The 24,764-nt window shown below is 38.2% G+C and overlaps 1 non-coding gene across 1 annotated transcript; it reads left to right on the top strand.

The window, feature by feature from the left end:
• Nucleotides 1-17,412: 17,412 nt before the first annotated feature.
• On the top strand, nucleotides 17,413-17,518 carry LOC122128138. The gene has a single exon (XR_006151377.1). It is a non-coding gene; the product is annotated as a U6 spliceosomal RNA (small nuclear RNA).
• The last annotated feature ends 7,246 nt before the right edge of the window (nucleotides 17,519-24,764 follow it).

Raw genomic sequence — 24,764 nt, 5'->3', positions numbered from 1 at the left:
TGTAAATAGTCATGTTTCTTGCTTGAGACTGCATAAATTTCATATGAATGCAGCTCAAGATGAGACTGAGAGATAAATTCATATTCATATCACTGAGATTTACATCACAATATAGGAAATATAGGTATTTTAAGGAATTGGTCATTCAAAGCCCTTGATATATAATGGAGGAAGAATTGAATTGAAAATAGCAGAGGATAACATATCAATATGCAGGGATTATGATTTTATAATACTAATATGAAAGAACTGAAGCTTTAGTCTTCTGAAAAAGAAAGTTTAGCTTGTAAATTCAATATAAGGCATCAGCTGTGATGAGTCTAATATCTTTCCTCCAAGATATCCAAGAGTACTATACTCATCCTCTAAAAAGTAAATAAGTAATTATTTTAATAAGCTTTGCTTAATATTAATTTACTTGAAGCAAAAAGGTTAAAATGTCTTCTCTTTCTTTCAGTGTAATAATATACATTTCATATTATTACTGTCTCTTCATACAAGCCTGAAATCACTATTTCAAAGTAACATAAACAGAAAAACAGAAATAACCAGAAGTGAACAGACAAAATATTACCTCCTCTGGGACACAAGAACACAGGCAATACGCAGGAAAATTTATAGCTTTGAGTATATACATTAACAAATTAGAACAATCTTAAATCAGCACTAATAATGCACCACTAGGTCCTTGAAAAACAGGAACAAGCCAATTCAAAAACTGGTAGATAGAAATCATACAAATTAGATTAAAGAAATAAATAAATTACAGTCTCAGAAAAACATACAATCATAATTGACCGATGTGTTAAATAGTTCACTTTCATCAATGTTCAAGGAACTCCACTGCTTCATTTTTTCACCCTTTCCCTCAAGCTCTGTGCCCACCCCCACCTTCCTGAAGATGTAGAATGAATATACCATGCATAAGGTAAAGAAGACAGAATCATCACAAACTATAAATAACAACAACATACACTAAAAAAAAAACAGAGTCTTCTGTTTCCATACCTCAGGATGTTTATCATGTTATATAAATGTAATTGTTTTTATAATAAAGTCAATTCAGGGATTAAGGTGTGATAAACTTATAATTTTCTTTCTATTTAGTAATGCTTTTATTTTACATTAATGTTGTAAGTAACACAATTCAAATCCTAGTGAAATTTGGAGGTTCAGATTTAAAGTTAAATATTCAAAAGTTCTAATAGTTCCATTTTGGCAACCAAACTGAAAAACAGGCATGTTTTATCCTCAGGAATGTCATTATTTCATATGCAATTTTCATATGTAATTTTACCTATGTTTTCTCTTATATGATAACATATTATCTGCTAATCAGAGAAATACGAAAAGACTTTTAATTATGATATGAAAAATGCATTGACATGAATGAATGAAATCAGGGAGTAGATGGCCCAGTGCTGGGTGGTTCTGTTAAATATTCTCACGATTTTGAATGATCTGGTGTTTTTGTATGTGTGGAATTTTGAATGTATTTTATGTCTGGACAAGAAAGTTTGATTAATAGATCATTGTCTGACACCCAATATCTGGAATCTAACCTGAGTCAGAGTGGTAAGTATGTGTGTGTGTGTGTGTGTGTGTGAGAGAGAGAGAGAGAGAGAGAGAGAGAGAGAGTGTGTGTATGTGTGTGGGTGTGGTTGTCTCTCTGCCTGCCTGCAAGTCTGGATTTAGAAGGAAGTATCTTATTTCTCTGAGGGTATATACTTAATTCTATTAGGTATACTCCATTAATGACAGCAGATAAAATTAATGAACATTTTGTGCCATATATTTATGTTCCTATGATTGCACGAACAAACTAAAAATTATGTTTGGGGTATGAGTTTGTAAAAGGTCAGCTGAAAGTATAAACATTTGTAATCTTGAGAAAGATATCAATGGCAATCATTTCAGTGTAGATAAATTTTGACAACACTTGCAGTGATAGGTAATCCTATATCAAAATTCAATATTTATTGATTTTCCATAGCTACACTATCCTATAAATTTGTAGGAAAACAAGCTAAATTATAGAATCATAAAAGTAATGTGATTATTTATTGCAAACAGTTTTACAGTTAGGTCCTGATTATAAGCGCTAGGATCAACAGAAATAAAAACACAATATACAACATGGAGTGAGATATTTTATAATGAAACATATTTTAATATACTCTACATTGTTAGAAAGACTAGAACGTTGGGTTAGCTTTATAACTTACCATAATAAGTGATATTGTCCTTTTATTAAGCAGAAAGGCTTACTCAGATTTACAAGATTGAATGTTTCAGTGTATGTTCAACTGGTTTTATTGCTTTGGGGGCCAGTGACAAGACAATGTCAAGGAGGGGAGTATGTCAAAGAGAAATGTTTTTTGCCTAGAATGATTAAAAGATAAAAGAAGAAAGAAGATGAGAGTCTTTTTCTCATGAGTTTCACTCTGAAGAACTTAATCTCCAGAAGAACTATTCAGGTATGCTCCACAGTCTGGGAGGAATTGGAATGTCATTTTTCTTTAACACATAGGTCTTTATGGGGCATTCTAAAATCAAATGGCAACATCTTCACCAATGATAACTTGTCCAGTGGTGGAAGCCACTAGATACTTCTATAAATTCTAATCAGATCTCAGCAGACTAAATATTTTATGGAATTCCCATTAAAATAGTTTCTTGCAGACTGACTGGGTCTTCATAATGTGTATCTGTGTGTTTATATGTGTGTGTTTGAATAAACTAATAAAACAATGTGGCAGATTAAAGTATTAGTATGGTCTTTTTTTTTCTTCTCATACTATGAAAGCCTGTCACAATTCCCAATCAAATCCCATCCAAGATTCAAACAATAATGCTGTCCCAAAATTTTTTTATGTTAACCTAAGTACATCCATCTCATTTCAGATGGCCATGGTATAGGAAAATTTTAAATCTTCCAATTACGTTGTCACCAAGGAAACAACGTACAATATTTCTTTTAAAAAAACCTAGAATGTAGAATATTTTATCCATAAAATTGAAGGAGTATACATTATAGGATTTAATTTAAATATTTAGTCACATAAATGGATATTCTTTATCCCCAACTCAGAGCCCTTTTAAACTACATAATTGCACAACTCATCTATTACCATCTTCCATGAAGACAGTCCTTGCTGTAAACAGACCAGATGTGGTGAACAAATTAACATGTACACCATTGTTACATGCTGCTCTTCTAAAGCCTGGAAGTGAAAGAGCATTTAATGCATGTGTAGAGCTGGTTCTAAGGATTATAGAAAGTGATTACTTTGCACCATAAATAGAAAAATCCACAGATGTTTTAAGTTGTTTTTTGTTTTTGGCATTTGTGAGATATATTTTGGAAAGCACAATGAATGAAAGCATGCTATTTTGTAAAATTTTGCAGGCAGACACATTTACTGAAATGTTTCATATGAGAAGACAGACAATAGGGTGGGTAGGATGTGGTATGCAGCTTTAAATACAGACAAGCAAAACAGAGAATGGGAATTTTTTTTCCTTAACAAATGCTTTCTGGTTATATTGTGCTATACACTATAATGATGAAATAATCATTTCTTTGGAAAAGTAAGGAGAAAACACTGTCACCTGTTGATTTTCTTTTTAAAGTGAATCTTAAATGTCAAGTTCAAAGAAATTTAAAAGCCTTAATAAAATATTATCGAGTATTACTTTCATTTTTGATGAATAGTTAAAACAAACTGACAGACTGTTAATCCATTAAGATTTATAAGTTTCCTGCTATACATTTCCTATTGTTCCTCTTTTTGGGGGTGATATATTTTTTTTTAGAATGGCAACATGGTCTTAACCATTACCCACAAAATGTATGCTGTCATAGAATCAGAGAGTTTTTGGGGTTTTTTGTTGTTTTGTATGGTTTATTTGGTCAGTCTTGGAGCTTGAACTCTGGGCCTCAGTGCTGGTCCTATACTTCAGCTCAAGGTGAGTGCTCTACCGCTTGAGCCACAGTACCGCTTCTGTCTTCTAGTGGCTTACTGGAGATAAAAGTCTCACAGACTTTCCTGCCCGGGCTGTCTTTGAACTGAGATCCTCATATCTCAGCCTCCTGAGTAGCTAGGATTACAAGCATGAGCCACCAGTGCCCAGCCAGAGAGTTTTATTTTATTAAATTAAGACAATAATAGGTTCATTTTATGGCAACACAAAATATAAACACCAATGACATTTTTCCCTAAAAAAAAAACACTTATAAAACAATCATGAGGGGGGACCAAGATGGCGACGGGGCAGTAGGGAAACGCCACAGCTCTCTCCAACCAAAAAGAGAGTTCGAGTTCCAACGCTTAATCTCCCCAAGAGATCGACAACAAAAAGATGAACACTCAGAGAAAAACCAGATGTGGAAAATAACAAAAAAAGAAAGAGAGGAAAAGAAGAATTTCAGAACAGAGAAGAGCGAAGACCTCTCCCCCAACCTTTAATGGCCGTGCGGCAGTGTGCCAAGCTGCCAGCCAGCCTGCCCGGCAGGGGCTGTCGGAGCCCAGAGACACAGGGGGCCGCTTGCAGATCACCAGGTACCAGATTGCAGAACAGCGGATCGCCAGGAACAGAGAAACCTACCAGCCTGGATTCTCCACAAGGATCCCACCCCCACCCCTCACTCTCCACTGCAGCAGAGAGGCTCCATCCCGCCAAAGCCGCCCCGGACCAGCAGCATGACAAAGGGACCTGTAGGCAGACCACCCGCACAATCACGATCGCAACGACCCGGCGGGGGCCGCCCAACCCAGCCCGCAACCACCCCAACTGAACTCGGATTGCAACAACAACTGACGACCTACACTACACAGAAACAACCAGCTCCAGGGTGAGTATTCCACAGGGGACAGTGTATCCCTCAAGGGAGACCAGAGCTGGAGGGAATCCCCAGACCCTGACCTAGACTCCCTACCCCAATACCCGGACCACAGGACCCACTAAAACTGGGAACTGTTCGAGAGCTCCACCAGCTGGTGGAGCACATTCTGCTGGCCAGGCCAGAGCAAGAGTGCCCCTGGAAGGGAGCTTAAATGCCCAAGCCAGGAACAGCGCCCCTGGGTCAAGACTACCAACAGTAGAAGAAATTTGAACTGTGTCCTCCAGGCTGCATAACCTAGGTGGTATACACATCAGCACAGGCCTAACGAGCGTGCTCCAGGTTGGGGCCGGAACCAGGCCCGGGGATCCGGTGCCTGAACAACACAACCAACTCCTCCCAACTGAAGTAAAAAGCTGAGCATACGCCTCAACAGAGAGGAGAAAACTAGGAAGCAACACTCCCCAGGAAGCATGCCTGTGACAACAAAAGACCTGGAGGTTCAGGACAAGAGAAGCCCAAACCCCACCAAAACTCCACCCATATACCCTAGGCTGGGAATTGGGCAACACAGGCTGCCAGCACCTGATATTAAGCAGGAGCTCAGGCTGATAAGGCGGCTCAGCAATAGAGTGATAGTCTTGGATGTATGAGGCCCTGGATCTGATTCCTCAGCATCACAAAAGCAAAAAGGGTCAGAAGTGGTGCTGTGGCTCAAATGGTAGGGTGCCAGCCTTGAGCTGAAGAGCTGAGGTACAGCACCCAACCTAGAGTTCAAGCCCACAACCAGCCCAAAACAAACAAACAAAAACACATCAGGAGCCCATAGCAGACTCCAGTATTTGGGAGAGTGCATCCAGAGCATCTGATCTTCCCAAGAGCACCCGTAGGAGCAAACACAAGCAGTCTAGGCTGCTCAACCCTTCCAAAGGCGGGAATTGCCAGCAATCTACAGCAGAGAGCTGAGAATCCTAAGTAAGTCAGAATAGCAGCTGGAAATAGGCTCCCAACAGAACCCAGATCAGGCACAGACTCTCTCTACCAATACAGAATCAGTAACCAAGCAAAGACAGACACACCAAAACAAAATTGAAGAGCAGTCTCCTGAACCCCCATGCGAAAATCACAGAGAAAAATCACAAGGTTTACCACCACCCAGGAGAGCAAGCTCACCTCAAAAGTCAGCAGCCACGCAGGGGAGAGCCCCAGTGGGAGCAAAGCAGAAATGGAAGACAAAAGCTACATCCAAGGGTTGCTGGAGGCAATGACTCAAGAAATAAAGCGAGAAATGGATCAGAAATTGAAAGAGCACAAGGATGAACTATCAAAAGTGATACAGGATATCAAACAAAAGTTGGATGCAAAAATAGAAGCTGCACAAACCTCAGTAAGAAGTGAGATAAATGCCAAATTAGAGGTAATGCATACTGATCTCACCTCATTGAGAGGTGAGATCAGTACTCTGAGAACCAACATTGAATCCATAAAGGGATCCATTTCCTCCATGCAAACCACAATAGAAGCCACGGTCAACAGAGTGAATGAAATGGAAGGTAGAGTGTCAGATACAGAAGACAGAATACACCAACTGGACCAAAAAGTGACAGATATGGAAAAATCACTCAAATTAAACCAAAGGGAAATTCAAGAGCAAGCAGATAATGCCAAGAAATTTAACCTTCGCATAATCGGAGTGGACGAAGGGGAGGAATTCCAGAGCAAGGGAATGCAACACCTATTTAACAAGATAATAAATGAAAATTTTCCCCACCTCAAAAACGACCATCTTAACTACATTACAGAAGCTTATAGAACCCCCAACAAGCAAGATCCCAGGAGAAACACTTCTAGACACATTATAGTAAAAATGATAGATCTGAATAATAAGGAAACAATCCTGCATGCAGCAAAAATGAAGAAGGAGCTATACTACAACGGGAAAAAAATTAGAATCACTGCAGATCTCTCCACACAAACAATGAATGCAAGAAAAGCCTGGGAAAGCACCATAGGAGCCCTGAGAGCCAATAAATGCCAACCCAGACTGATATACCTGGCAAAGCTAGCATTCACATTCGATGGAGAACTGAAAACTTTTAATAGCAAAGAAAAACTAAATGAATACATAAACATTAAGCCAGCATTACAAAGAATTCTAAGAGGGGGGACACAACCTGAAGAAAGCAACCAGGAACTGGGACCTGCCCCAAACAAGCATTACTCAAAGTCTAACGGAGCAAGCACAGGAGGAAAGGAAAGAAGAAAAACTTAGGAAAACGGAATGGCAGAGACAACAATGCACCTCTCTATACTTTCTCTTAATATAAATGGGCTGAATTCGTCAATTAAAAGAAAACGAACTGAGGACTGGATCAGAAAACAAGACCCATCCATCTGTTGCCTTCAGGAGACCCACCTCTCAGCCAAACATACAAACAAACTCAGAGTGAAAGGGTGGAAAAGGATCTACCAATCAAATGCCCCCAGTAAGAAAGCAGGTGTAGCTATCCTGATATCTGACAAAATAAACTTTTCATTAAAATCAGTACAGAAAGACAAGGACGGACACTACATATTAATAAAGGGAACAATCCAAGAGGAAGATATAACCATCATCAACTTATATGCCCCAAATATTGGTGCACCCAGATATGTCTAACAAATGCTCTCAAACTGACAGAATAAAATAGATCCCAATACGATAATACTAGGAGATTTTAACACGCCACTCTCTGCTCTCAAACTTACAGAATAAAATAGATCCCAATACGATAATACTAGGAGACTTTAACACGCCACTCTCACCAAAGGACAGGTCTACCAACCAGAGGACTGGCAAAGAAGCTACCGAATTAAGTGAGGCCATACTTCAAGCGGAATTAACTGACATCTACCAAGTATTTCACCCTAAAACAACACAGTACACATTCTTCTCAGTAGCTCATGGAACTTTCTCCAAAATAGACCATATCATAGTTCATGCAAGGTACTTAAGCAAATACAAAGGGATCGACATAATCCCCTGTATCCTATCTGACCACAGTGGAATCAAGCTAGCTTTCAATAACAAAGCATACCGCAGAAATTTCTCTAATACATGGAAATTGAACAGCACACTCCTTAACAATGCCTGGGTAACAGAAGAGATCAGAGAAGAAATAAAGCATTTCCTACAACTCAATGAAAATGAAAACACCTCACAAAGAAACTTGTGGGACACAGCAAAAGCAGTCCTGAGGGGCAAATTTATTGCCCTCAGTGCCCACATCAAGAGAATGGAGACAGACCAAGTAAATAATCTATGTTGCAACTAAAACAGCTAGAAAAACAAGAAAAAATGGGACCTAAAGCTACTAGACGAAGCCAGATAACCAAATTAAGAGCAGAGATTAACCAATTAGAAAATCAGAAAACCATAACCAAAATGAACCTAACAAAAAGCTGGTTCTTTGAAAAAATAAACAAAATTGATGGCCCGTTGGCAAGATTAATTAAAAATAGAAGAGAGGAAACCCATATTAATAGGATTAGGGATGCCACCGGAAACATCACAACATGTACCCAAGATATCCAAACAATTCTAACAGACTACTTTCAAAAGCTATACTCTCTAAAGGAAGAAAATCTGGCAGAAATGGATGCATTTTTAGAGAAATACAAGTTACCCAAACTGAGCAAAGAAGAAGTTAACCAATTAAATAAGCCAATATCCTATAATGAGATACAGGAAGCTATCAAAAGTCTTCCAACAAAAAAAAGCCCAGGACCAGATGGATTCACAGCAGAATTCTATAAGACCTTTAAACAAGAACTAATACCCATACTCCTCAAGCTCTTCAGACAAACAGAGAAGGAGGGAGCTATCCCAAACTCATTCTACGAAGGCAATATCACACTCATCCCCAAACCAGGCAAAGACCCAACCAAAAAGGAGAATTACAGGCCAATTTCCTTGATGAACACAGATGCAAAGATCCTTAACAAGATTCTAGCTAACAGAATCCAGAAACACATAAAAAAAAAATACACTATGATCAGGTAGGCTTCATCCCAGAGACACAGGGATGGTTTAACATACGTAAGTCAATAAATGTAATCCAACATATCAACAGAGCCAAGGTCAAGAATTACATGATTATCGTCACAGATGCAGAAAAGGCCTTTGATAAAATTCAACATTCATTCATGCTAAAAGCTCTGGAGAAAATAGGAATAGAAGGAACATTTCTAAAAACAATAAAAGCCATTTATGACAGACCAATAGCCAATATTATACTTAATGGGGAAAAGCTACAACCAATCCTCCTAAAATCAGGAACAAGGCAAGGATGCCCACAGTCTCCACTCCTCTTCAACATAGTCCTAGAACCCTTAGCCAAGGCAATAAGGCAAGAAAAAGACAGTAAAGGGATCCGCATAGGGAAAGAAGAAGTTAAACTATCCCTTTTTGCAGACGACAGGATACTATACTTCCACGATCCCAAAAACTCCATGCCCAAACTTTTAGAAATCATAAGTCACTTCGGCAAAATAGCAGGATACAAAATAAACCCACAAAAATCAGTTGCCTTCCTATACACTGATAATTTACAGGAAGAGAGGGAAATAAAGGGAGCAACCCCATTCACAATAACCTCCCAAAAAATAAAATATTTAGGAATTAACCTAACCAAAGATGTAAAAGAACTATTTAATGAGAAGTATAAAAAGTTAAAGAAAGAAATTGCAGAAGACACTAGGAAATGGAAAGACCTCCCATGCTCATGGATAGGTCGACTTAATATAGTAAAGATGATAATACTACCAAAACTAATATACAAATTCAATGCAATTCCTATCCCAATGATGTACATCACTGAAATACAGAAAACAGTCCAAAAATTTATATGGAACAACAAAAGACCTAGAATAGCCAAAACAATTCTAGGGGATAAAGACAATATGGGAGGGCTATCCATGCCGAACTTCAAACACTACTACAGAGCTATAATAACAAAGACAGCATGGTACTGGCACAAAAACAGACCCGAAGACCAATGGAACAGAATAGAAGATCCAGAAATAAATCCACAGGCCTACAGCCAGCTGATATTCGACAAAGGAGCCAAAGACATACAATGGAAGAAACACAGCCTCTTCAACCGCTGGTGCTGGGAAAACTGAGCAGCCACATGCAGAAAAGTAAAAGTGGACCCCAGCCTATCACCATGCACCAACATCAACTCAAAATGGATTAAAGACCTTAATATTAAACCTGAATCTCTGAAACTACTGCAGGACAGAGTAGGAGAGACACTTGAACTAATAGGCACAGGAAGGAACTTCCTGAACAGAGTCCTAGGGTCACAACAAGTTGGAGAGAGACTCGACAAATGGGACTACCTTAAAATAAAAAGCTTCTGCACAGCTAAATCTATTGCAACTAAGCTAGAAAGACAACCAACTAATTGGGAAAAAATATTTACCAGCAATATATCAGACAAGGAGTTAACATCCTGTATATACAGGGAACTCAAGAAACTAATCCCTCCCAAACCTAACAAACCAATTACTAAATGGGCAAGGGAACTAAAGAGGGACTTCTCAAATGAAGAAATGAAAATGGTAAAGAAACACATGAGGAAATGTTCATCATCCCTGGTGGTGAAGGAAATGCAAATAAAGACAACCCTGAGATACCACCTTACCCCAGTCAGAATGTCCCACATCCACAAATCAGCCAACGACAAATGCCGGAGGGGATGTGGAGAAAGAGGAACCCTATTACACTGCTGGTGGGAATGTACACTTATACAACCACTTTGGAAAGCAGTCTGGAGGGTCCTTAGAAAGCTAAAGATTGACCTCCCTTATGACCCAGTCATACCACTTCTAGGCATCTACCCTGAACAAAAGGAACCAGTATACAAGGACACGTGCACCTCCATGTTTATTGCAGCACTGTTCGCAATAGCTAGGATATGGAAACAACCTAGATGCCCCACCACAGATGAATGGATCCAAAAATTGTGGTATCTATACACAATGGAATATTATGCAGCCATTAGAAATGACAAAATAATGGCATTTGCAGGGAAATGGATGGAGCTAGAAGGAATCATGTTGAGCGAGGTAAGCCAAGAACGAAGAGACAAATGGTACATGGTCTCCCTGATAAGTGGATGCTAAATCCAAAATGTTAGGTGATATGACAAAACTAACAGGACTTAAGAAACAAAGAACTCCCGCTCATCTGGTTGAACCACTACTAAATATCCCCATGCTGCTGATCACAAATATGGTATTTAACATGTGAACACTGTTATATATTACAGACTGTGATAGACAATTTGCTCCAGGAAAGTTAGAATGAACTTGTGACTTTGAAATTATGTAATCACTTAGTCACAATCAAAAAAAAAAAAAGAACCTTGGGGAAGGGAGGGAGGGAGGGGATAGTAGGGGGAAAACAATGGAGGGGGTAACAATGTTCAAGAGGAAGTGTGCTCATTACCTCACTCATGTAACTGTAACCCTCTGTATAGTATCTTCACAATAAAAAAAAAATCATGAGATTCGGAGGAAGATGGCAGAGGAGAAGCTGAAGGCTAAACAAACTCTCCTATAGAAAGCATTTTAGTATTCCAGTGAACAGTTTTAGGCTACAGAGTCACACCAAGTGTGTCATCTCAATGCAGAGAGTTTGGACAGAGAGGGAAAATCCAAGCAAGGAAACAGATCTGAACACATGCAGCTAGCCATGGCTGAAGTGGCAGAGTTGGAAGCAGAGACACTCTTAGCAGCCATAACTATGGAGAGAATCTGGGACAAAGGCTCCAGATGTGGCGGACAAGTAGATTCTACCCAACACAATCAAGAACTGACAAGGAGCAGATATATTCATCCTGCAGATCACAGACCAGAAACTGTCCCGGAACAAGATTCTGGCATGAGTAGAAACCTGATCTCCTCATTTCTTCTCAGGGAGCAGAGGAGGGAAGGCTGCGTGTCACCTACCACTGGAGATCTCCATCGTTGATACTAACAAAGGCCCAGTTGAGCAACTAGCTCCAACTCAGGCCTTGGAAGCAAACAAATGTGTCATTTAGCAGGTCACAGGAATCTGCCCTGACCTGCCAGGCTCAGCTCTACCCAGGGGAAAGTCAACCAGCCCAGACAGAGAAAAATCTGCCCCCTGAGGAGTGACTTTCACCACTGGGTAAACAGAGCCAGAGGCTGCCCCTCCCTACAGCAGCCTAGACAAACAATTGAAACTCAGTAAACATAAACCCTGAGAATGGCTCCAAGCTGGGCTCTCTGAGAGTCTCATTAGCTAGCTCAGCAAGGAAAAGCTACTGATTGCTGAAAGGCCTCAACTCTACCCATAACCTAATCTCATCACAGCATCTTCAAACTAGAGGAAACTCCCTTCTTCCTCTTTTGGGATACTGAAAGCAAATCTACCTCCCACTGAACTAGCCTGGGAGAAGGATAACAAAACATTGGGTTAGGCAAAGCATTTTTCTGCCTGCTCAAACACTGACTTCAGAAAACAATCAAGCCACAGGAAAACCAAACACCACAAGCAGCCCAGAGACTCCACCAAGAGACTGGTTATGGACACGGAAGATACACAATCATCCCATTGCCCCCATCCCCCCACAAAAAAAAAAATCAAAGAACTCTTTTTTTAAATTTAATTTTATTTTTTATTGTGAGAATACAGTACAGAGGAGTTAAAATTACATGGGCAAGATAATGAGTATATTTCTCATCAAGCATTGTTGCTTCCTTGTCGTTTCCCCTTCCCATCCCTTCCCATACTTCCCCCTCCCCCCAACCGACCCTGCCCCACCCCCCACCAAAGTTGTTAAGTTCGTTTTTCGACATAATGAATTGTACATCTCATTGTTGCAATCAAAGAACTCTTTTTTGAACCTTTTAAAAAAATTAATTGTTAAAATTGTTTTCTATTAATCTTATTTTCCTCCCATAATTTTTATTTTAGGTGTATAGGTGTGTGTGTTTGTGCTTTTTTAAATCTCTTCTGATCTTTTGGCCCTTTTTAAGTATTCTTTTCATTTTTTTCTGTTTCTTTCTTTTTTTGTGTGACTAAATTGCTGTTCGGTTCATTCCCAGATATATACCTGTCTTTGATTATTAGACCTTAAACCCCATTGTGTACACATTTAATCCAGAAAATTATTACTCAATTCACAACCTCTTAGGCTTAAATTCTTTAACAGCAGTATTATCTCTTTATATGTATATAATTTTCAAGTAACTAATTTTAAGAATTTTTATTTTTTAGTTTTCATTTCTCCTTTCAATCCATCCCTTCTTCTCATCTTATCCTTTTCTTCTCTCAATATCATTTGTTTAAACTTACATAATTTTTAAGTGTTTCACTACTTAAATTTAAATTTTGGTTTTTCCATTTTTTCTTGTTCGTTTTTTTGTAATCTCTCTCCGATCATTCTATCCAAACCATTTCCCTCTTTAAGATTAGGACTTGGTTAAATACCATGTTTTCGTGATCCATCCATCTACTGAGGGGCATATGGGTTGATGCCTATCTTAGCTATGTTAAATAATGCTGTAATAAATATAGTTGTGCTGGTAGGGTTAGTACGTTCTTGTTTGTGATCATTTGGGTAAATGCCCAAAAGGTAGATTGCTGGGTCATAGGGAAGTTCTAGGTGGAATCTTTGAGGAACTTCCATACTACTCCAAAGTAGTTGAATAAGTTATACTCCCACCAACAATGCAGTAAGATTCCCTTCTGGCCACATCCCCTGAAGGATCTGTTGGTATTAGAGTTCTTCATTATAGCCATTCTACATGGCTTGAGGTGGTATCTCAATGTTGTTTTGATTTGCTTTTCTATTATGGCTTGGGAGGTTGAGCATTTCTTCATGTGTCTATTGGCCTTCCTTCTTTTCTTTTCAAAGAAGTTTGTCTTGAAGTCTTTAGTCCACTTATTTATTGGGCAGTTGTTTCTTTTAGGATTTGTTGTTGGGGGATTTGATATTTTGAATTCCACATATATTTGAGATATGAGACCCTTCTCTATTGTATGGCTAGCAAAGATCTTCTCCCATCAATGGGCTTTCTATTGATCTGGCTAGCTATGTCCTTTGCAAAGCAGAAGCTCTGCAATTTCATACAATCCCATTTGTCCAAACTTTCTTTGATTTCTTGTGCTTCTGGGTCTCTATTAAGAAAATTTCAGCCTCTGCACAGGAGACCTTGGGTATGTCCTACTCCAATCTGTAATGTTTTCAGTGTGTCTGCTTTGACTCCGAGGTCTTTGATACAGGATGATATATAAGGATATAGTTTTAGTTTTCTATGAGTGATTAACCAATTTTGCCAGCATTTTTACTGAAGAAGCTCAGTACTGTACAGAGAGGTTACAGTTACATAAGTAAGGTAATGAGTACATATCTTATTGAGCATTGTTGCCACCTCCTTTGTTTTTCCCCTACTGTTCCTTACCTTCAACCATCCCCAACAACTCCCTCTAATAGTATCTTGCAAATCTCATTGTTACAATGGGTCAACCTGTATCTTTTCCTTGCATCTTAAATGAAGAAATGCTGGCTTGTTTCATGCTGATTCTACTTGTGTAGACACACTTAAAAACACTTTCAAAGTCCAAAAGCATATAAATGAAATGCACTCCATCTATTGTCAGTTGGTATAATTGTGTTCTACACATTTATTGACAGGTTACAAATTATTCTCAAATTTTAATACATTAAAAACTTTCTTTTTTTCTCATTTGCGTTGCCAGGACATCGGCACGACCTCAGTCAGAATTGCTCACTTTAGACTTTTCATATGGGTTGGTTAAATTTTGACCTGCACTCCAGTCTTCTCGGGAGTCACTCATCTGCTTAGGAATTGATGCTCACTGCTGGAAAAGAGCCCAAGGAAGGATGCCATTTAAAGCCTTATAACTTTATTCTTAACAAGGATATTGTCCTGCTACTTTGGCTGTTGAGAGTGTCTACAAGAGCAAGCATTCCATGGGGAGCAGAGAGACACCATATGACCTATACGTATTGAGATTTCCGAGTTACTTGCTATCACTTGTCCTGCATTTTTCAAGTCGAATCTCTCTAAACGTACCAGTTGGAAGAGATAAGAGGAGTGGTAAAAGAACTCTTAGAGACGAATACATCTTCAACACATTTGTTTCCAAGCATTCTGTCTAAGGCATATTCAACAACTAGTGAAACCTGTGTTGGCTATATCTATGTGTCTTTTTCCATTTGTGCATGTGTACATGTGTGTACGTATGTGTGTATGTGTGTGTATAGTGACATTCATGTGTACATATATGGGCCGATATTCATATATATGCATGTATAAATAAAAATACATACATACATATATGTATATATATATGTATATATATATGTATATATATATATCAGGTGTTCAGTGATTTAATCTAGAGTTCCCAGCACATTGTCCTTATCAAAAAGTGTACATGATAAACTGCTCTAAGCATCTGTGTTATATGAGGGGTATCCTTTGTACATACTTCCCCCATTAACTTGTTTTTCATCACTGTGAACAACTTCAGCCTACTTTCCCATAGGATAGCTTTGTTTTTGTTACTTACTGATAATAAAAGAAAAAGGTTGTTTGTAAATGAAAAAGAACTTTTAGGTCCCAGGCTAAAAGTATATTATCAGTCCCAATGATTCGTATGAGATAAAATTTATAATAGTACTAAAAGTGAAAAGGAATTCCTAGATCTGTTGTTTTGCCATTTAGAATGGCAAAGAATAATTTCACGTCACTGTTATAACTCTTAAAGAATGCAAGGGTAACTGATGGTCCCTATCATGTTCCCACAAAACCAGTGGATCCTGAAGGATAATAGTAGACCAGCAGAAATTCTAAGTAGCAGACATGGAGCATGAAAGAGAAAGAGCAGAAATGAAGAGAGTGAAAGACAGAGAAAAATATCATAATATTAAAGTGCGTAACAGATAAACAAGAGGTGTATGAGGACATTCATACTGCTATTTTGAGACACTACATGTACATTTGAAGGTATTTGATGTATGATAACGCATCAAAATAAAATATAAAGTGATTTTGATAATAAATAAAAATGGCTCAGAAGAAATTATAAATGCAAAAACAGTCTTCACAGAAGCAAACTTTCAGAAATATTTCTTGACTTTGAAAAGGATAAATTGGCTGTAGTTAGTATAAATTTAGAAGTATGACAATTCACAAAAATATAAAAATGTGTTCACATATTTCATTATATAACCCAAAGCAGAAAGCAAATATTGTTCAGATGATTTTTTAAATCACAGTTTCTCAGGAGCTGGGAAGGCGGCTCAGTGGTAGAGTGCTTGCCTTGCATGCATGAGGTCCTGGATTTCATTCCTCAGCACGACATAAGCAGAAAAAGATGAAAGTGCTGCTGTGGATCAAGTGATAGCGCTAGCCTTGAGCTGAAGAGCTGAGGGACACTACCCAAGACCCAGAGTTCAAGCCCCACAACCAACAAAACCAAAGCAAAAAACAAAACAAAACAAAACACAGTTTCTCAATTTTGTGGCCTCAACACTATAATACCACTACTTCAGCCTAGGGTTAAGATTTTAGGTGTGGACATTTATCAACACTCCTGATTCAGACTCTACTTGATATAATTTTTAATCAATATTTTGTTTTTAGTTTTGCTATTTGTAAATTCACATGCACCTATGAAAAATGGTGTGGCCATCCCAATAATATTCTCAAAGTACCTCTTAATCACGACTCACAAAAAGTTGTATTATATTACGACAAGGAAAAAATTCTATAAATAAAGAAAACAATAATTATATATTAATGATTCCTAAAATAAAAAAACAAAACAATTACCAGGGTTTACAGTATTTGAAAAGTACATAGTAGATTTTACTATTTTCTCATATTCCTGTACATTTAAAACTGGATAAAGCTATGAGTAGCCTTTAAATTTACCCACTAAGATGACTATTTATAGATAATCTCATCATGTGTATGTGGCTTTTATCATTATTTGTTCATCACTAACATATAACTTAAGGGAGCCCTAAAGATTTATCAGAAACTGTGTACTTAAATTCTTAACTCTTCACTCTGCTTCTTTACACAGTCTTTGCAACTTCTCATTAGCAAAGTTTCTATAAACTCTGAAATGTACATACTTAGTAGTACATGCTACCGGAAATATTATATACTTTATCGAAAAAATTTATGACCTACCAGTCTTAATTTTGCATATATAAGCAAATCCCAAAATGAAACATATTTAAATCATTAAAACTTTTAACAAACCTTAACATTTGCTGCAATGATCATTATGACAGGTGCCTTGTGTAGAATAATTGAATTCCTCCTCCTACACATCTCATGAACAACAAATATCTGGAATTATTTTGTTTTTGTCATGTCAATATTGACTTTATTCTTAAATGTGTGCTTATGTAAGAAATACATGGTTGCAAAATTTCACAATTTTTTGAACTTACTTTTTGTTGAATTGTCTAGTTTAAGACAATCAATTACACTTTATATATAAAAAATGTTCTGTGCTCAATTTGGCTGCACATACACTAAAATTGGAACATACAGAGAAGATTAGCATGGTCCCTGCACAAGGATGACACGCAAATTAATGAATCGTTCCATATTTTTACACCAACAGATGCTGGATGGGATGTGGCCAGAAGGGAAGCCTACTGCACTCTTGGTGGGAGTGTAAACTTGTTCATCCATTTTGGAAAGCGGTTTGGAGCTTCCTCAAAAGACTCCACATAGAGCTCCCCTATTACACAGCAATCCCACTTTTGGGCATTCACCCAAATGATCACAAATAAGTCCATACTAAAACTACCACCACAACAACGTTTATTGTAGCATTATTTGCCATAGCTAAGATACGGAACCAACCCCGATGCCCCTCAGTAGAAGAATGGATCAAGAAAACGTTCTGTGTGTGTGTGTGTGTGTGTGTGTGTGTGTGTGTGAATGTACACTTACACAACCACTTTGGAAAGCAATCTGGTGAGTCCTCAGAAAGCTAATTATTGACCTTCCTTATGGCTCACTCATACCACTTCTAGGCATCTATTCTGAACAACAGGTACCAATATTCAAGGATACATGCACCTCCATGTTTATTGCAGCACTGTTCACAATATCCAGGATATGAAAACAACCCATATGTCCCACCAGAGGTGAATGGATCCAAAAACTGTGGTAACTATACACAACGGAATATGTTCCAGCCATTAGAAAGACAAAATAATGGCATTAGCAGGGAAATCAATCAAGCTACAGGAAATCATGTTGAGCGAGGTAAGACAAAAGCAAAGAGACAAACAGCACATGGTCTCCATGGTAAGTGGATGTTAAATCCAAAATGTAAGGTGATACAACAAAATTAACAACACTTAAGAAAACAAGGACTTCCACTCATCTGGTCGAATCACTACTAAATATCCTCATTCTGCTGATCATATTTGCACACTGAAGGGAAACCAGGAAGACGACACAGAACTAGAAGGAATCAGGGAAAAACATGCAACAGTGGGATCCATCACCTGCACTGGACATTGACCAAAATGAACTAAGCAACTCAATGTCACTGAAGGGAAGGAGGGAACAAGTGGGAAAGAGGGAACAGCAGACACTATACAAAACAAAGGAAATATACATATTTCAAAACAAAAAACTATACATATGGAGGAAATAACTCTATTGCAAAGCTCATAGAACTCATAAGTATTGTAGACCATGATAGACAATTTGCTCCATCAAAGTTAGAATGTGTTTGTGACTTTAACTAAGCATCACTATCCCACAATATTGTGAAATATGGGAAATTATGTAATCATTTAATCACAATAAAAACATTTGAAAAAATGATGAAGGTGGAAAACTAAGTTGCTCTAAAAAACAAAAAAGGAAAATGTTCTGTGTGTATATGTGTGTACACACACACATATACTATATATATACATATATATGTGTATATATATTAATTCTATGCCTCCATCAGAAAGAATGACATCGCCCAATTTTTAGGAAATGGAAAGACTTGGAAAAAAATTATATTAACTGATGTAAGCCAAGTCCAAAGAAACATAGGTCCCATGGTATCCCTTATTTGCAATGACTAGTATATGTCTGGGATAAGCAGAAAAGTTGAAAAGCTATGTGTATATGACTACATAAGTAGATGTTAAGCTAAATGACCCCCAAGATAGAGACACAAGTGGTTTTTTCTTTCTTGCTGTTGTTTCTCACATATTTATAATGTACAACGTGATTTCTTTTTTTTTAATGTGTTTCTCCCCAACAATATAACCCCTGTTTTCACTTTACTTGATGTTGGTGCACCTGCATCTTGTATATACACTTCTCTAATTTGGGGAAAGAAAGGGACAAAACAACATGCTTAAATAGGAATACAGTTTGACCCATTGTATAACAATAGATGCACAAGACAATATTTTGAAGAACGAATTTTACAATTTAGGCTGGGGACATTGGGTGGGCCTTGGAGGTGTGAGGAGTGTACTTGTGGAGGTGGAAGGGAAGGAATGGTGGGGGAAAAACAAAGGAGGAGGTAACAATGCTTGATATGAAATGTACTTATTACTTTGCTCATGTAACTATAACCATTCTGTACAGTATTTTTACAACAAAAAATGTATAAAAATGTTTTGAGATGGAAGAGTTTATTTTGCCTATTTTACCCAAATAATATCGTTAACAAATAAATTAATGCAAAACACTGATATGAAGATATTTTGAAAAAGTGAGTGTGTGTGCATTCCTGCGTGTTGGCATGCTCAGAGTTTGAAATCAGGGCTTCAAGGTCTCGCTATGTCTTTCTCTCTAGATTGGTGAGCTACTATATGAGCTACATCTCCATTCCTGGCCCTTTGTTAGTTCATTAAAATTTTTGAAAAATAATCTCATGAATTTATTTTGCCCTGATTGGCTTCCAAATGTTATCCACAGATCTCAGGCCCCTGAGTAGGTATCCCGAGTAGTTAGGATTACATGTGTGACAAACCAGCACAAGGCTTTCAGAATAATTTTGAAAGTAGAAGAAAATTTACTTCACAGTGGCCTGTTTTATCATTTCCTAGTTTTAAAGCATTTTGGAGTGATTATATGTGATTTTTTTCATTCTTGAATTCTTAAAATACAGTAAGTGATGATATTTAAAAGATTTAGTACTTTTTAAAACCGATACTGGAACTTTAAATAAAAAATAAAATAAAATATATGAGAGCAGCGATACAGGAGATGTGACTGGAGGAAATACTGTAGTATCGTAGAGTAGAAGAGCTGTGGAAAGGAGTAATTTTACATTAACATAGCAAGTAATAAACTAGCATAAAGCTTTTCAGCCTCATGTCAGTAATTAAAAAGTTTAAACAAAATGCATAATCAGCAAACCAATAGAGATAAAATAGAAAACTAAACAATTAAGATGAAGAGATGACTTAGACCAAGAATAACAAATGACACAATTAGGAAACAAAAAACAAGCTGCTGGGCTGGGAAGGTGACTCAGTGGTAGAGTGCTTGCCGTGCATGCCTGCGGCCCTGGGTTTGATTCCTCAGCACCACATAAGCAAAAAGAAACAAGCCGGAAGTGGTGCTGTGTCTCAAGTTGTACAGCGCTAGCCTTGAGCTGAAATGCTGAGGCAGAGCGCCCAGGCCCAGAGTTCAGGCCCCATGATCGGACCCAAAAAATAAAATAAAAAAAAACAAGCTAATAAGTTTAAAAATGATCACCCTTAATTCTATTGAGTTGTTTAGATCACAATTTGTTAGAAGTATAATTCAAATCAGAGTTTAATAGTATATCATTTTAATAATAGTTACTTACTGATTTCTTAATATTGAATGTTTAATATATAATTTTAATTTCAGCAGCTATAGAAAAGAAGAAAGTGAAAATAATTTTGATAATATATTTATGAATTGTAAAATTGAGAAGCATTAGAGTTTAAACAAATAACATATCATTATTGCTTCATTTCTGTAATTTAATGTAATAATTCAAAGTGTATTCTACACTTAGCACTCATCTTAACATCAAATAATAAATTATTGCACATGACTCTTGGTATTAGTTGGAAGGGTTCATCACTGTGGTAAAATTCACACCACATAGTACACGAGGGTATGACCCCTCTCATATAGCTTAAATTGTGGAAATTTGATTTCTACATGCATTTTAAATTCTTGTCTAGGTGACATCTATAAAAGTATTTACAATTAGCATCAGGAAAATGGAAAATTTAGGTCAAACTGAAAATAAATCTTTGAATAACAAGTCAAGATCGAATTAGGATGAATATGAAATATGAAACTGCTAATAATATTAGGATTAGGGTATGATTAGTGTGAGGGTTAGCCTGAATGTTGTGTTAGAAAAATGGCAAGATATTGAGTAAAACTAGAAAATATTTTAAGAAAGATGAGTTGAAGCCAAAACAGGATGTATAAATTTAATGTACTTTTGTGGCTTTTAGAATCCAAAGGCAATTGGTTCTAGGGTTAGGGTTACTTTTCTAATTTATGAACTAATGAATTAAAGGCACAATTCTTTCATTCTTACAAACAAAGACAGTCAAGAGTTGGGGAAAAAACAACTTTCTACATGAAAATGTGTCTTAAAATATTTTCCAACCAGGATTAAATAATAGTGAACAGGGTGTCATTTATTAAAATTAGGCAAGTTGATGATAAAACTTTCAAAAATATCAAAACACATAAGATTTGAACTCAGATATGTTATTGGAAAAACAGATACTTGCTCTAGCTGGGAAATTGTGTGTGTGTGTGTGTGTGTGTGTGTGTGTGTGTGTGTGTGTGTGTGTGTGTGTGTATGCACCCACCACTGGTCTTCTAATGAAGCCTGGGTCCTGTCATCAGCTTATTCTGTGGAAGTATGGCACTAAATCACGTAGCCAAAGGCTTTCTTCTGGCTTTTTAATGGTTATTTTGAGATAAATACCTCATGGATTTTACTTTCTGGACTTAATCTTCTGATCCCCAGTAATCCTTGGGTTAGTGTTATTGTGGGTGCTGCCACAAAGTGACAGTTCATTAAACTGGGAGCAATATGGAAGTACTCGTGCAAGATATGAAGTAACCAGTTCATTAATGTGGGAGTAACAGGATCACATTTGATTGCCTTCAAACACATTATTTCAGATGAGTTTAACTGAAGCCCAAAGCATAATCCAAACCTATAGCCACACTGTATGAAGTAGCACATATTCATGGTGTAGAATATGTACCATGAATTGAATCCTGAATCAAAAGACTTTGTTGGGTTTGCCTCAAAGAAATAGAGTGTCATTGAAATGAAGTCCAGACTGGAGGCCTGTAGCAAGCAGGAGAGCATCTGCTTAGTGTGTGTCCAACACCTAGGACCATAAAAAAGTAGAAGGGAAAGTGTAAGAGAAAGAGGAAAGGAAAGGAGGAGGAAGGGGTAAGAGAGGAGGAAGGGATAGCAGGAGGGAGAAGAGGATCAGACAGGGAGAAAGTAGAGGTAGGAGAGAAGGAAGAGGGAAACAGGACCCTGGGGAAGAGGAGCAGGAGAGGAGACAGGAGGAGGAAGATAAATGCAGTATAACAGCAAGAATTGTCGGAAAACATGTTGCATAAATGATTTGCATGTGCATGGCAGGATTATTTTCTAATCAGAAAGACAGCTAGCACAGTGACAATATGGGTGATACCTGTTGCTCAGTCATTTTATTCTCTTTCTTCAGTGAGGAGTTCAGAAGAAATGCTGAGTTCGGTGTTTTACAGATATATTTCAGGATTTCTTTTTCATGAATCAAACAATAGAAAGAAATAAATGCAACTTCCCTTAATTAAAAAAAGAATAGAAGCTATATTTATTTGTATTACTATACATGAAGAAATCCTGGAGATTTCTGGTTAATTTAGAGGGATCCATGCAAAAATATAATACAAGAGGAAACTAAAACTGTTTTTAATGTATAATAGGTTATCATTGATGAAAAGTTTTACTGGACTTTTTTCGTTTTTTTTTTATTTTTGTTTTGTTTTTGTTTTTGTTTTGTTTTTGCCAGTTGTGCATTGCTCCAAGGCTGTGCTCTGGAGCCCTTTCCAAGTCACCACGTGAAACTCCATTTCTGTAGTCCCTGTGGGTGTGGGTGCCTCCTCAAGTCACCCGTTGAGATGTGTGGCCAACTCCTTTACGGTGGATGTGCAGTGAGTGGATGTGTGTGCATGCTCCCCAGCATTGCCAGATGAGCCACGTCCACCCTTCCCACCTAACTTCCCAGTTTCAGTTGCTCCATTTCACCCAGGAGCTGGCAGCCATGGGTCTGGAGTTGAGGCCACTGCTGCCCTCTCCTCCTCCAGTTGTGCTGGTACTGGTCTTCTGTGCCCCTGAGTGCATTGCCCATCCTAGGGAGACTCTGTTCTGGGGTCACTGCCTGCCCACATGAGTGCAGTGTGAGGGACACCATTTGTGTACACTGCACAGTCCATGGGTAAAGGAAGGCTGGGTATGCAGTCTGCCCCCTTGGGGCCAGGCAGCCTAGCCGTGGTTCACCTCATTATTCTTTAAGGGGGTCTGGTTACTGGAGCCATGTGTTGGACCCTCTGCCAGCTGGCTTGTGACAGCTGCAGCAGCTCAGCAACCTTGAGCCCCTTCAGCATCTCTGTGGACCTCCATTTTCTGGGTACAGGGCCAACCGTACATATGCCAATCAGTGTCAGAGAAGCCTGGACTTGCAGCACAACAGCTGCAGCACCGAGGGAATGAAGGCCCTCTTGCTTTGCTGTGTAGCCTCCTCCTTCGCCCTTCTGGCCTACATGGGCCCAGCTCTGGATGCCATTCTAGGGATACTCCATTTGGAGGCAATGGGGTCACCCCCTACCCTCGTTCTCCAAAGCAGGGGAAAGGACATTGCCTTGGCAATGTAGGCTGCAGAGATGGAAGGCAGGACTTAGCATCTACCCTGTCTTCCTCCCTGGCTTTGGCACCTGAGTCTGGGTTGCTTGGCTTGGTCACTAATGGAACCTTGTTGGCTACAGCCCACCGGAAAGGTCCTGCACCTGGTGCAGCAGCAATGCGGTGTCCTGGACCCCCTTAGGGTCCCCACATGGACCTCTGATGGGTCTACTTGGGCTGGGTGTGGGTTTCATCTCAAGACTCCCATTAGGAAGTGCCACACCCCTTCCTGTTACTGCAAGCAAGAGGTGCCACATATATCTACTTTGTAACATTTTCCTTCACTGAGATAAGCAAAACTTGGAAATATAAATAAGTTTTGTAAAAACAAAATATATAACCTATATCACTTCAACCTTCTAAATCATTGTAATATTTTTATATCCAGTAGGAATTCTGTCTGTAATTACTTATTTTACATTTGAATGTAATGTATTTTGTGTTTATTTAACTATTCTAGTATAATTTCATTTGCACTACTTACAATTTTTTTCAAATTCTGAGATTCAATCACGTGTTTATGGATAAGTGTTTTGTTGTACTTTTATTTCAGTTTTCCATTATGGCCTTATGATTACAAACAATAAGATCCATTCTTGCTAGTATATAGTTCAATGATTTTGGACTAGAGACTCAAGGATGTAGTATAACATATACAGTAATGTGTATCACTTTGTTTAATACTGCTCCATAAAATAATTAATAATTCAGGTGGCAGCCACTTCATCTGGCATGCTGGTCTGTCTGGTGAAGTAGGATCCTAGTGGCAGCCTGCCCATATCGGGCCATTGCAGGCACCTCGCCTAGGGCTGTGGGAGAAGATCAGGGTGCACCTGCTGTTCAGCGAGGGCAGCAATCTGGCAGTTGCTGTGTAAATGACACAGTGTCACTGACTCACATCTAACACATGCCTGCCCC

Source organism: Dipodomys spectabilis, unplaced genomic scaffold (genome assembly GCF_019054845.1).
Source record: "Dipodomys spectabilis isolate Male_0828 unplaced genomic scaffold, ASM1905484v1 ptg000323l, whole genome shotgun sequence".
Taxonomy (NCBI): Eukaryota; Metazoa; Chordata; class Mammalia; order Rodentia; family Heteromyidae; genus Dipodomys; species Dipodomys spectabilis.
Note: the sequence above shows the minus strand (reverse complement) of the source record. Positions and strands in the feature narration are given on the sequence as shown.